The sequence below is a fragment of the Ranitomeya imitator genome, chromosome 2, assembly GCF_032444005.1.
Source record: "Ranitomeya imitator isolate aRanImi1 chromosome 2, aRanImi1.pri, whole genome shotgun sequence".
In the NCBI taxonomy this organism is placed as follows: Eukaryota; Metazoa; Chordata; class Amphibia; order Anura; family Dendrobatidae; genus Ranitomeya; species Ranitomeya imitator.
This window is the reverse complement of record NC_091283.1, coordinates 275,308,982-275,323,497: the sequence shown is the minus strand read 5'-3', so window position 1 is coordinate 275,323,497 and position 14,516 is coordinate 275,308,982. Positions and strand designations below refer to the sequence as shown.

Sequence of the window (14,516 nt, the reverse complement as noted above, 5' to 3'; positions counted from 1 at the left end):
GCCTAGCCAGTCTCCAGATCTCAACCCTATAGAAAACCTTTGGAGGGAGTTGAAAGTCCGTGTTGCCAAGCGAAAAGCCAAAAACATCACTGCTCTAGAGGAGATCTGCATGGAGGAATGGGCCAACATACCAACAACAGTGTGTGGCAACCTTGTGAAGACTTACAGAAAACATTTGACCTCTGTCATTGCCAACAAAGGATATATTACAAAGTATTGAGATTAAATTTTGTTTCTGACCAAATACTTATTTTCCACCATAATATGCAAATAAAATGTTAAAAAAACAGACAATGTGATTTTTTGGATTTTTTTTTCTCAGTTTGTCTCCCATAGTTGAGGTCTACCTATGATGTAAATTACAGACGCCTCTCATCTTTTTAAGTGGTGGAACTTGCACTATTGCTGACTGACTAAATACTTTTTTGCCCCACTGTATGTGACCTTTTTATTCTATTTAAAACATAAATGTATTTATTTTATTAATATTTTTTATTTTTGTTCTTTATTTAGTGACCTTTAAAAAACATATTTTTACAATTTATTAACTTTTTTTTATTTTTACTCTTTTACATTGTTCCAGGAAGGGACATGAACTGTATAATGACAGATCACTGATCACAGCGGTTTGCGGGAACACAGCTCCTACGGCTCCTTATATATACAGCGCAAGTCTGGAAGTGGTTAAACGATGCTGTCTACAAATGAACAATGAGCCAAGTTGTGCCCTTTCAAATACCTGTCTCTTCCTACACAGACTATAGGAGATATTCCTTCTAGTATAGACCATTTGCTAACCCCCCTTCCAAGCTGAGAATCCAGGAGCTAAGGTGCCAGGATTGATACCTACCTCCAGCAAAAGCCTCTTTGAGCTTACAATACTGGTATATCTAGTTTCACCCTTTTGTCAACTAAATGTAACTCTGCCTTATTGATTTCCCTTATTGATTATTTATTTCCTTCACACTCTACATCAGTTTTTAGATGATGAAGAAGATATGATTCCCAGGAATAACATTTCCCACATTCTTAACATAAAAAATGGATTCTACCCTGTATGAGTTCTCTAATGTGCAACAAGTTTTGTACTCTTACTATAACATTTCCCACATTCTGAACATGAATACGGCTTCTCTCCTGTGTGAATTCTGTAATGTGTAATCAAATTTGACTTACGGTTAAAACATTTCCCACATTCTGAACATGAAAATGGCTTTTCTCCTGTGTGGATTCTCTCATGTGCAAGCAATTTAGATTTATATTTAAAATATTTCCCACATTCTGAACAGGAAAATAGCTTTTCTCCTGTGAGAGTTTGCTGATGCATAATGAACTGTGCTTTCTGGTTGAAACATTTGCCACATGCTGGACATGAATATGACTTCTCTCTGGTGTGGATTCTTTGGTGTGTAAGAAGAGCTGATTTCTGCATAAAACATTTCCCACATTCTGGACATGGCTATGGTTTCTCCCCTGTGTGATTTCTTTGGTGTGTAAGAAGAACTGATTTGCAGTTAAAACTTTTCCCACATTCTTGACATAAATGTGGCTTCACCCCTGTGTGAGTTCTCTGATGTATACGTAAATGTGATTTTCGGATAAAAGATTTCCCACATTCTGAACATGAGAATAGATTTTCCCCTGTGTGAATTCGCTGATGCATAAGGAAATGTGTTTTCTGGATGAAACATTTTTCACAATCAGGACATGAATATGGCTTCTCTCCTGTGTGAGTTTTTTCATGTTTAAGAAGATCTGGTCTCTGGCTAAATCCTTTCCCACATTCTAGACATGAATACGGCTTCTCCCCTGTGTGACTTCTGTAATGTGCATGCAAATTTGACTTCTGGTTAAAACATTTCCCACATTCTGAACATGAAAATGGCTTTTCTCCTGTGTGAATTCTTTGATGTTTAAGAAGATCTGGCTTCTTGAAAAAACATTTCCCACATTCTGAACATGAATACGGCTTCTCCCCTGTGTGACTTCTGTAATGTGCATGCAAATTTGACTTCTGGTTAAAACATTTCCCACATTCTGAACATGAAAATGGCTTTTCTCCTGTGTGAATTCTCTCATGTATAAGCAATTTAGACTTCTGTTTAAAATATTTCCCACATTCTGAACAGGAAAATGGTTTCTTCTCTGTGGGAATTATTTGATGTTCAACATCACTTTTTCTGCTTTCATTCTGCTTAACAGTCTGTGATGAATCCAAATAGGTGACTGATTGAAAAGGCTCCGATGACTGATTTTTGCTCTGAAGGGCTGGAAGTATAGCTGGAATAATGGCATGCTTTTCATAGGTATCCGGTTTGACACCACAGTCATCTGCCAAGAATAATACTGATTTTATTTTTCAATATCAATGCATTATATTTTATATCATTTCTATATACATAATTTTATATAACTCAAAAGTATAATGACAGTATGACCTAAGACAGCGGTGAGCCACCTGTTCACAAATCCCATGGTACTGAACCTCTAAAGTACAATCGACAAACATAATACACAAATGTAGAAAATTTTTAAGCAATAAAGATTAAAAGTAAGCATTATTACATTACAATCTATAGCAACGAATAAAAATATACACCATAAAATCATGTAAGATTCTTAAAGGGATATTCCCATCTCTGATCATCTATCCCAATATGTAGTAGGTGTAATAATAATATTAGGAAATATGTAGTATAGTTCTTTTGACTCGCTATGTTGCTCAACCCATGTGCAGGGCATTGCATTAGGTTAGGTATCCATGGTTACTACCATTGATATAGTGACTGTTAGCTATCCATGGTTATGACCACTAACAACTAAGGTACTGTAATGCCCTGGACATGGGGTAAGCGACAGAGAATCAGGAAAACTATACCACATTTCTCATTGGAGGTATTTGCTATTTTTATTACACCTACTATATTTTGGGATAGGATCTTGGAAATGAGAGTACCCCTTAATTCCTGCTTCACATGTCAGCGTCTCTGGTATGTGGTGACAGATTTCATATGTACCGGAGACACTTAAACACGTAGATACATTCAAGTGAATGTATCTGCACACAGATGTGCTTCCACGGACCATGTGTCTGTGGGCAAGGCACGCTGACCTAACTGTTTTTTTAGCAGCAGGCACGGGCCACGAAACATCTTGCACACGTGAACACTGATGGCACACGGATGACATCTGTGTGTCATCATTGTCACACATACCGGTGCCTGGGAATCAGCGGTACTGATTCCCGTCTCCGGGTGTTGTAAACAGCTCACATCATTGTATCCTGCTCTGCCTCGGAACAGCGTGAACAGGGGACAATGTTGATAGTTGTATTCAGCCCCTGCTGTCTACATAATTTTATTCTAAGTACAAAATAAAAAAAAAATAAAAAAAATCATATTATACTCACTTTAACACCTAATCCAGTGAAGCTATTGTCCCCTGTAAAGAAACAAATATGAAAAAAAAATATCACCTCACCTGTCCAAAGTTGAAAGAATCCAAAGTGTCCCGCTCCGTAATCCATTTGTGTGACATTTGCTCATCAGCATGAGCGGTGACCCGAAGCGACCGCTCAAGTTGAAAACCTGGTGAGAATGACTCATTGCACCCTGATTTCTCAAGGTGAACTGTGATGATCTCACTGAGGTCATCACAGTTCATAGGCCTGTGCAGCGCCCCAGAGTCCTGGTCGGTGCAGTAATGTCGCTCTGCCTAAAAGGGGAGTGATGTTATGTCTGATTGCACTAAAGGAGTTCACCTGACCAGGTATCACAGTCACACATTACACTTCACACTCCGGCCACCAGGGGGAGCAAAAGGCACTATGTATTAGGCTACTCCTCACACTGGTAAAACTGGGGGTTGGATAGGAAGTTAGAACAGAACGCAGCCTGGGAGAGTCCAGGGAGGACCTGTCAGGGGTAGGTTCCTGACAGGGGCCTAGCAGAACGAACAGAAAGCAACGGAACCGCGCCTGCACTACCTTGCGGCAGTATCCTAAGAAAGGACACAAAGAGAAGGATATTGTGGAAAGTGAGAAACGAGATCAAGCACAAAGGAGAGCCAGTAGGAGTCGTGTCCTGAGAAGGCAACTTCCTACTGAGGCGCGTAGCCGGTGACCGGAACACCGAGGAAGTAACTGACTCTATGCCTTACTTCAAATACCGCAGGACAGTTAATTATAGGTTGGCTGTCTACCATATATCACCTAAGCAGACATAGGGGGCACACGTGGAGAGGGGCGTTTCCAGGGTCCCAAAATAGCTCCGAGCCTTCCCGTCAAACGGGTGCGTCCTATCCAGATAAACTTGAGGGATGGAGAGAGAGAAAGAAAGAGAAAGAACGAGAACAGAAGTTGTGAGGACTATCCCGAATGCTCAGCAGGGAAGAACTACAACACACAGGTGCTAGTGGTAGGCACTGATTTCCACCTGCAAAGGGAACTCTGGATGTGCCTTCAGACCGGCCAGTCTCAGACAGCCCTGTTGACAGTGCTCTGGATTGCGGATCCCGAAGTCTTCAGTAAAAGGTAAAGAGACTGCAACCCTGTGTCCCCGTTATTGACTGCACCTCACACCATCGTCACCTACATTACTGGGAAGCCCTAGGGATATACTTCACCTGTGGGAAGGTATACCATCTAGCAGCCATCACATCACCCCAGTGGACCCCAAGCAGCGTCGGTCGACCTGACCGAACACCACAGGTGGCGTCACGAAACTTTAGCCGACTTTCATCACCCCTTTTATTGGACGCCCCTTAGCAGGGTCATGGACCGGGTCCAGCCACCATGACAGCCCTAGAACTGAGACAGAGAGGACCGATACCGAGTAACCCGCGGCCCTGCGTCTGGGGGCGCTCCAACTTGGAGTCACGAACAGGATCGTACCTAAGCCTGAAGAATTGGGTCATGTGTGCCTTGGAATTGTGCTTGAACTGTGATTTATTGAAAAGACTGTGCATTGTTAATTGCCGCCAAGATTCCCAATAAAACCACCGCCATTGCCACGCGGAGCGCAGAAGGAGGGCGTGTCATGGGAGGAGATCGCGAAAGCGGTGCCAAAAGTAGCGACCGCCCCCTCCGATTACGGCTGCAGGATGACGAGCTCAGGAATGCAGGAGCTCAAACCCCAGAAAATGGAGGAGCCGCGTGTGTGTGCTGCCGCAGATGAAGGAGTAGAGACGGCGACCAGCGGGTACCTGAGCCGCGACGAAGTAACCCAGGACCCCCTCAGCCCACCAGAGGCGAACCAGAGCCTGCCGCTACTGGAGGTGTCGGACCTCCCGACTCCAGACGTGTGGTCGGCAACGGCGAAGAAACGGAAGTCGGAGCTGTGCAAGAAGATCGCAGCGGGAGAGCCGTGGTCAGAGCCGCAGCAGACTCTAGTGTCCTTGTCAGCGGAGCCGATCGACATCGGTGGAACCACATCAGACGCAGGTACCAAAAGCGACCCTGCCCCACCGATCGACCCAGCTCCAGTGACCGCTCCAGTCCCATCTATGACTGGTCTCCCACCGTTGAGATTGTGGTGGCGGCCCTTTACGCCATGAAGGGGATATTGCCCCTGCTACCAACATCTATGGGTGAACCGTTAGACGTGAGTCATGAGGGGGTGATCTTTGAATGGGATGCCCCAAGGTTCCAACCAGACGGGTCCAGACAGGAGGGCTCTTACGTCATCGGGCTCACCTGGGAGCAGTATAGACGAAGCTTGATTTCGCAGTGGAAAGACCCCAAGCGTCGGTCGACCTGACCGAACACCACAGGTGGCGTCACGAAACTTTAGCCGACTTTCATCACCCCTTTTATTGGACGCCCCTTAGCAGGGTCACGGACCGGGTCCAGCCACCGTGACAGCCCTAGAACTGAGACAGAGAGGACCGGTACCGAGTAACCCGCGGCCCTGCGTCCGGGGGCGCTCCACCTGCTTTCGCTGCAGGGAGTCATATTTCCCAGCTCTTCAGCGGGAGCGGTTGCCTCATAACCCTCCATCAAACTCCATCGCACCCAAAAGCACTACAAATATTGGCTGGTGACTAACTCATCCAAACTTTCTCTACCCCCAATTCCTCAAGATGGCTGGCCATCATTGTAAATAAGCCCTTGTACTTTGTGTCACTCCCACCATATTGTAGATTGTAAGCTATTATGGGCAGGGTCTTCAATCTAGTTGCATTAATTATTGTATTATCATTTACTTTGTTATAACTGTTATACGTGAACTGTTGAATTGTAAAGCGCTGCGGAATATGTTGGTTCTATATAAATAAAGATTATATTATTATTATGAGCAAGATGAGCACACAGATGGATTATGGTGTTGGAAACTCTGGAATCTTTCAACTTTGGACAGGTGAGAGATATTGTTGTTTTTTGTTTTTGCTTGTTTACAGGGGACAATGGCTTCATGAGTTAGGTGTTAAGGGCTGGCACCCATTACCATGGAAAAAAAAGTTCCGATTTCAGTCCAGAAAAGTAGGACTAGTGTCATGCAAGTGCCATGCAATTTTCATGAGAGTACAATCCAATTTTTCACACTTAGCATCCGATTGACATCCGAATGCCATAAGATTGCAATATGAGTTTAACATGAGCTTTGACAGAGTAATTTTCTGTCATTTACCAATATCTTCCACGGAAATATTCTTCAATACACACACACACACACACACACACATATACAGTGGGGCAAAAAAGTATTTAGTCAGTCAGCAATAGTGCAAGTTCCACCACTTAAAAAGATGAGAGGCGTCTGTAATTTACATCATAGGTAGACCTCAACTATGGGAGACCAACTGAGAAAAAAAAATCCAGAAAATCACATTGTCTGTTTTTTTATCATTTTTTTTGCATATTATGGTGGAAAATAAGTATTTGGTCAGAAACAAACAATCAAGATTTCTGGCTCTCACAGACCTGTAACTTCTTCTTTAAGAGTCTCCTCTTTCCTCCACTCATTACCTGTAGTAATGGCACCTGTTTAAACTTGTTATCAGTATAAAAAGACACCTGTGCACACCCTCAAACAGTCTGACTCCAAACTCCACTATGGTGAAGACCAAAGAGCTGTCAAAGGACACCAGAAACAAAATTGTAGCCCTGCACCAGGCTGGGAAGACTGAATCTGCAATAGCCAACCAGCTTGGAGTGAAGAAATCAACAGTGGGAGCAATAATTAGAAAATGGAAGACATACAAGACCACTGATAATCTCCCTCGATCTGGGGCTCCACGCAAAATCCCACCCCGTGGGGTCAGAATGATCACAAGAACGGTGAGCAAAAATCCCAGAACCACGCGGGGGGACCTAGTGAATGAACTGCAGAGAGCTGGGACCAATGTAACAAGGCCTACCATAAGTAACACACTACGCCACCATGGACTCAGATCCTGCAGTGCCAGACGTGTCCCACTGCTTAAGCCAGTACATGTCCGGGCCCGTCTGAAGTTTGCTAGAGAGCATTTGGATGATCCAGAGGAGTTTTGGGAGAATGTCCTATGGTCTGATGAAACCAAACTGGAACTGTTTGGTAGAAACACAACTTGTCGTGTTTGGAGGAAAAAGAATACTGAGTTGAATCCATCAAACACCATACCTACTGTAAAGCATGGTGGTGGAAACATCATGCTTTGGGGCTGTTTCTCTGCAATGGGGCCAGGACGACTGATCCGGGTACATGAAAGAATGAATGGGGCCATGTATCGTGAGATTTTGAGTGCAAACCTCCTTCAATCAGCAATGGCATTGAAGATGAAACGTGGCTGGGTCTTTCAACATGACAATGATCCAAAGCACACCGCCAGGGCAACGAAGGAGTGGCTTCGTAAGAAGCATTTCAAGGTCCTGGAGTGGCCTAGCCAGTCTCCAAATCTCAACCCTATAGAAAACCTTTGGAGGGAGTTGAAAGTCCGTGTTGCCAAGCGAAAAGCCAAAAACATCACTGCTCTAGAGGACATCTGCATGGAGGAATGGGCCAACATACCAACAACAGTGTGTGGCAACCTTGTGAAGACTTACAGAAAACGTTTGACCTCTGTCATTGCCAACAAAGGATATATTACAAACTATTGAGATGAAATTTTGTTTCTGACCAAATACTTATTTTCCACCATAATATGCAAATAAAATGATTAAAAAAACAGACAATGTGATTTTCTGGATTTTTTTTTCGCAGTTTGTCTCCCATAGTTGAGGTCTACCTATGATGTAAATTACAGACGCCTCTCATCTTTTTAAGTGGTGGAACTTGCACTATTGCTGACTGACTAAATACTTTTTTGCCCCACTGTATATGTACAGTACAGATCAAAAGTTTGGACACACCTCATTTAAAGATTTTTCTGTATTTTCACGACTATGAAAATTGTAAATTCACACTGAAGGCATCAAAACTATGAATTAACACATGTGGAATTATATACTTAAAAGTGTGAAACAACTGAAAATATGTCTTATATTCTAGATTCTTCAAAGTGGCCACCTCTTGCTTTGATGATTGCGTTGCACACTCTTGGGATTCTCTTGATGAGCTTCAAGAGATAGTCACTGGAAATGGTGAAGGAAATGAGAAGGTGTGTCCAAACTTTTGGTATGTATATATATATATATATATATATATATATATATATATATATATATATATATACATACATACATACATACACACACACATAAATAGATAGATGACAAACCTGCAACGTACAGTAAAATCACAGCAGGACCCGCCATAAAAGAACAGATAGAATAGATCGATATAACGATGTCAGTCACATATATAATAAGTAAAGTGTGTGAAGTTTACTGTACATGTATTTAATTAAATCATTTGTTTTCTGAAAAAATTGCATGGGCTTAATTTTCCTAACCAGCAGAGGGAAAGCTGACAGCTGTAGGCTGATGTTTATAGCCTGGAAAGGGGGTAATACCCATAGAGTTTCCCAGGCTATTAATATCAGCTCTCAGTTGTAGACTTAGCCTTTACTGGTTATTATAATGGGAGACCCCTCCAAAAATTGACGTAGGGAAACCCTATAATTAACTCCGGAGGTATTTTCATTTTAGAGTTTTCGTTTTTTGCTCCCCTTTTCCCAAAGCCATAACTTTTTATTTTTCTGTCAATATGGTCTTGTAAGAGCTTGTTTTTGGCGGGACAAGTTGTACTTTTGAATGACGCCATTGGTTTTACCATGTCATGTACTAGAAAATAGGAAACAAATTCCAAGTGCGGTGAAATTGCAGGAATTGAAAGTGCAATCCCACACTTGTTTTTCGTTTGACTTTTTTACTAGGTTCAATAAATTCTAAAAATGACCTGCCACTATGATTCTCCAGGTCAGTATGAGTTCATAGACACCAAAGATGTCTAGGCTTTTTTTTTATCCAAGTGCTGAAAAAAAATTCCAAACGTTGAAAAAAAACCAAACAATTGCGCCATTTTCCGATATCCGTAGCATCCCCATTTTTTGTGATCTCAGGTTGAGTGCAGGCTTATTTTTTGCGTGCCAAGCTGATGTTTGTATTGATACCTTTTTGGTGCACATAAGATCTTTTGATCAACCATTACTGCATTTGAATGCAATGTCGCAGCAACCAAAAAAAAATTTAAATTCTGGCGTTTTGGCTATGCCGTTTAGCAATCAGGTCAATCCATACTTTTTTTAATAGATCGGGCGATTATTAATTGCGGCCATACCAAATATGGGTATTTTTTTATTATTGTTTTAGTTTGAATGGGGCGATTTGAATTTTTATATATTTTTATATTTTTTAAAACTTTTTTTTTGCATGCTCCAATAGCCTCCATAGGAGACTAGAAGCTGCCATAACTCGATCGAGGTTAAGCACATGGGCCAGGCATGGTAAGTGTGTGAGTTCGCGTCGTCTCAGATCCGCCACCAGGTTCCGGTCATTGTCACACACGACCATGCCTGGCTGTAGGTTCAACTGTGTCGGCCACAGATCTGCCTGCTCTTTCAGAGTTGTCCACAACTCTTCAGCATTGTGCGGATTGTCACCTAAGCATACGAGTTTCAGCACAGCCTGTTGCTGCTTGGCTGAGGCAGTGCTGCAGTATTTCCAGCTTCTGACTGATGAGTTGATTTCAGAGATGGAGGATGAAGAGGAGGAGGAGGAGGAGGAGGAGGTGCAGGAGCTGTGGACTGTGGGGGCAACCCTGATTGACCTAGGGCCCGCAATCCTCGGCATCGGGAGGACGTGTTCCATCCCAAGGTCCGACTGGGTCCCGGCTTCCACTATGTTAAAAGTGTGCCGTCAGCAAAATGTACCATCCTTGCCCACAAGTACTTGTCCACGTGTCCGTGGTTAGGTGGACTTTCCCAATAACTGCATTGTTGAGGGCATGGCTAATGTTGTGGGACACGTGCTTGTGTAATGCGGGGATGGCACACCGGAAGAAATAGTGGCGGCTGGGGACAGAGTACCGAGGGACGTCCGCCATCAGGTTGCGGAAAGCTTCTGTCTCCACAAGCCTAAAAGACAACATTTTAAGCGCAAGCAGTCACAAAATGTGGGAATTTAGTAGTGTGGCCTTGGCTGCGTATTTGTGCTTGCGTCGAATGACCAGGGTATGGACAACTGAACTCTGTGCTGGGACAAGGACGTGAACGTGCTTGCCGATGGTGCTACTTGAGTGTGTGCAATGACAGGTGCAGGGCAGGAGGCATCTTCGCATGCACCATGGACAGGGGATTGGCTTGCATGCATAACAGTGGAAGAAGCAGTGGTCACCTGCAGTGTTCCTGAACCCTGAGGTTCGGCCCACAAAGTCGGGTGCTTTGCTGCCATGTGCCTGATCATGCTGGTGGTGGTTAGGCTGGTAGTTTTGCTACCGCTGTTGATGCTGGCCTGGCTGATGGTGCAAATGGCCTTTTTGGGGTTATCGGCAGAGTCTAACCAACCAGACTAGGGAAGACCTAACAGTTGGACTGGCAACTTCTGTCGTGTTAGTGTTATGGGGAATGGTTGCCCGCCTTCTGTCTGTGGCCACCACACTGCTTCTTCCTGCCTGTTGGGGTGCTACATCTCCCTCCCCCTGTGTGCTGCTGTCCTCACTCTACATGTCCTCCTGCCAGCTTGGGTCAGTTACTATATCATCCACCACCTGGTCTTCCACTTCCACACCATGGTCCTCCTCCTGACTTACTGGCAATTGTGTCTCATCACCGTCCACCTCTGGTGACACTTTCCCACCATCGCCTTCGTGTGACCGTGGCTGCTCAAATATTTGGGCATCGCTACATACAAACTCCTCTTGCCCCGCTTCAAGTGGACCAGACGAAAGGCCCGAATCTATAACTGGAAAAGTGAACAGCTCCTCGTAGTGTCCAAGTTTGGGATCAGTTGTCTCTGGGCACTCTGCATGGTGGGAGGAAGTCGGATCAGGGAGGAATATGTGGTCCAGACTCAAGGCTACTGAGATTTGACAGAGTGGAAGACAGGGTGGTGGTGGTGGCAAAGTGACTGGAACCATTATCTGCTATCCAATCAACAACCTTTTGACACTGCTCTGGGTTCAAAAGTGTGCTGCGGTACCCTAGTAATTCGGACAGGAAGGTCGGACGAGAAGATGTGGGTGTTTCTTGTGGCACAATTTCAGCTTGCCCACGGCCTCTGCATGCACCATCATGTCCAGTTCCCCGTACCTTGCCACGCGCCTTGCCCATTTTAAATGGAGAACAATATTTTTCACGTTCTCTACAAATGGCTGAATTTGGAGCGAACTTATATATGACCCGGGTGACGGAGAAGCCACAGTTTGAAATAGCTGGCCTGTAAAAAAAAAAAAAAAATTTATTCCTGGTCCCCCGATACCTGAGGCTATGTCTGCAAATATCTGTAATAGTAGCAGACAGAACTGGAATGGACTCTCTTGCTATATGCACTGAAGTCTGCCACATGCACTGCCTGTCTGCCTAGGACTGATATCTATGCAGCTTTATTAGTCCTCAGAAGGACTGTTAGTTGAGATGGATATGTGTATTAGATATGGCATACCAACACTAAGTTAAAACCAAGCAAATCTCTCCCTAGCTCAGCAGCAACTCTCCCTACACTGATTCCGGAGCAACTGATGAGCATGGCAGCGTCAGGTCTGGTATCGACCTGATGACGCTGTGTGTCCAGCCAATCACTGTAATGCCACAACCAACATGGCTGCGGCATTACAGTGTGTGGCAAACAATCCCTGCATGTTCATTAACTATCTAAAAAGAGAGCCAAACATTCAGGGCGGGGAGCCGAACTCCCACCGAGCAACCCTGGAAATACTGGTCGAGCTGCGAGCATCTCGAGCAGTGAGATACTCAGGCGAGCACCGAGTAGTGGTGAGCATGCTCGCTCATCACTAGTAATGATCAAAAGCTGGCAATTAAAAGTTTGACTGATTTAACAAATTCAGTGTCCCCTGGATTGTTTATTGTGAAGATTCTGGAAGATAGGAGCATAAAGTCAGTGGAGGAATATGGGCTACAAGTGTGATGCACCCCACACACAGCAGCACTCTGGAACGGAGACACGTTTTGTTTGTAGGGTGCCAGAGTGTGCAGAAGCAGCAACTCACCCACGACTACCTCAGTCAGTCATCTTACACAAGCAAAGTACATGTGTGAGCTTGCCAAGTTGTAGGGTCTGCGGCGAGAGCCACAGATCTGTTTGGTCTGTTATTCCTGTCAATAACTCTGCAGCAGTGTGCGGTTTGTCTCCTAGACAAATTAGCTTCAGCGGAGTCTGTTTCCTCCGTGTCGGTATCACATGTGCCATGCCAGTGTGGGATTCGGGCCCAGCCTCCACAATGATCACTCAGTGTGTGGTTAGGGAAATGTAGCATCCCTGAGCACAAGCGATTGTCCACATATTGGATGTTAAGTGGACAATCACAGTAACCATGTTTGTAAGTGCACACGTCATAATAGTGGACACATGCTGGTATAAGATGGGCACGCCACACCGGGACAAATAGCAAACAGTGGCGGCTGAGGACCGAGTAGCGAAGGACCAAATGTGCACACCTGTAGCAGGCCATTTTTTTTTTCATTTCAAACAAACAAAATTTCACCCAACCAGGTTATACAGTATGCATGACAAAAAGTAAATTTTTGGAGCAAACATATTTAGAGAATTGTACCAGTCCAAGTATTTTTTTGTTTGTTTGTTTATTTAAACACGGTAATATTACGCAAAATGTGTTAAACTGTATGGATGACTAACTCAATCCAGAATTTTATTTTTTTTTTTTAAAGTAAATATTTTGCAAGTGTAGTTTATGTACTTCTACACTCTTAAAGGGTTTGGAAAAAGTTCAGAGCAAGGAAAACATTATAAGAAAGGTCATCCATAGAACCATGAAAGGCAACAACTGGGGGGCTTCATTCAAATATTTTTAAGATTTATTTGATGTACTCCTACACTCAAAGGCTTTGCAGAATTTGCACAGAAAGGAAACTATTTTTAAGGAGGGTAATGCAATAATCCTCTTCAGGTGTGAGATTATTCTTCTCCAATTCCTCAGGTTTGACTGTTCACATGGGATGCATTTTGATAGCGTTTTTCAGCCCGCCTGATCTAATAGAAGGGTGTGACTACTAGGCTGTTAACCTAGATGCTGTGCATTGCCAAAGTGTGAACAGTGCCACATACAAGTCTTTAATGTGCATATAGAAATGGGTGACAGAACTCTTTGTCACCTGCACCATCACCTGCTCCCGCATAGGAGGTGGAAAACCCAAAGCACAGTATGATCTCTCGGGAGTGGTCTCAAGCGGAATAGAGGAGCTTCTCCCAGGCCAGTTCATTCCTCAAGAAGGGTTCATCCTGCTCCCTTCCTTCTGGGATCACACCCACCGCATACCAGCAATGTTGCCCCTCCATTTTGAGGAATGTGACAACTGGTTCCAGCAATCAGCTATTGCAGCCTTCAAGGCAAGTGTTCTACCTCTACAGCCCACTGGTTGAATGAGACGGGTCCTAAACTCTTCTATGGACTCCCATCTCCGCTGCCAGTTGCACGCAGCGACTTCACCCCAGATGCCAACTGTTGGTACCTTGTGGCTAGTGGGCCCGACAGCATTTCTCTAGCCGTGGTCCAGGCTTGCCTCCTTGTCTCTTCTGACTACCCTAGGTCCCGCACCACTTCCTTGATCCTGACTCTCATAACTGCAGTCCGCAAGACTCCAGCAGTAAAGGCTGCAGCTTGGATTATTCCTTCATGGTTCCAGGAAAGCATTCAGCTCATGCCCCCTTGCTGTTGTGCAAGCTTTCTCTGGCTCCGACATGGCTTTGTAGTTTACAAAACTGGGCAGGTAACGGACAGAATCTTCTAATCCCTTGAGGTAGGTGGATCCTCCAGGTTGTAAGTTCAATAGGAAAGGGCTTTCGCACAATCATTTGAACATTTTTGGATGGAGGAGAATGTTCTACTCTAGAGGCAAAAATGGTGATCACATGAAACGACCACACTACACAACCGATAAAGTAGCCACAGCCAGTGACTAAGAAG

The 14,516-nt window shown here is 44.2% G+C and overlaps 1 pseudogene; it reads right to left on the bottom strand.

Annotated features, from left to right (window-relative positions):
* Positions 1-433: 433 nt before the first annotated feature.
* Positions 434-14,516, bottom strand: part of LOC138666401 (zinc finger protein 585A-like) — an 81,241-nt pseudogene continuing 67,158 nt past the window's right edge.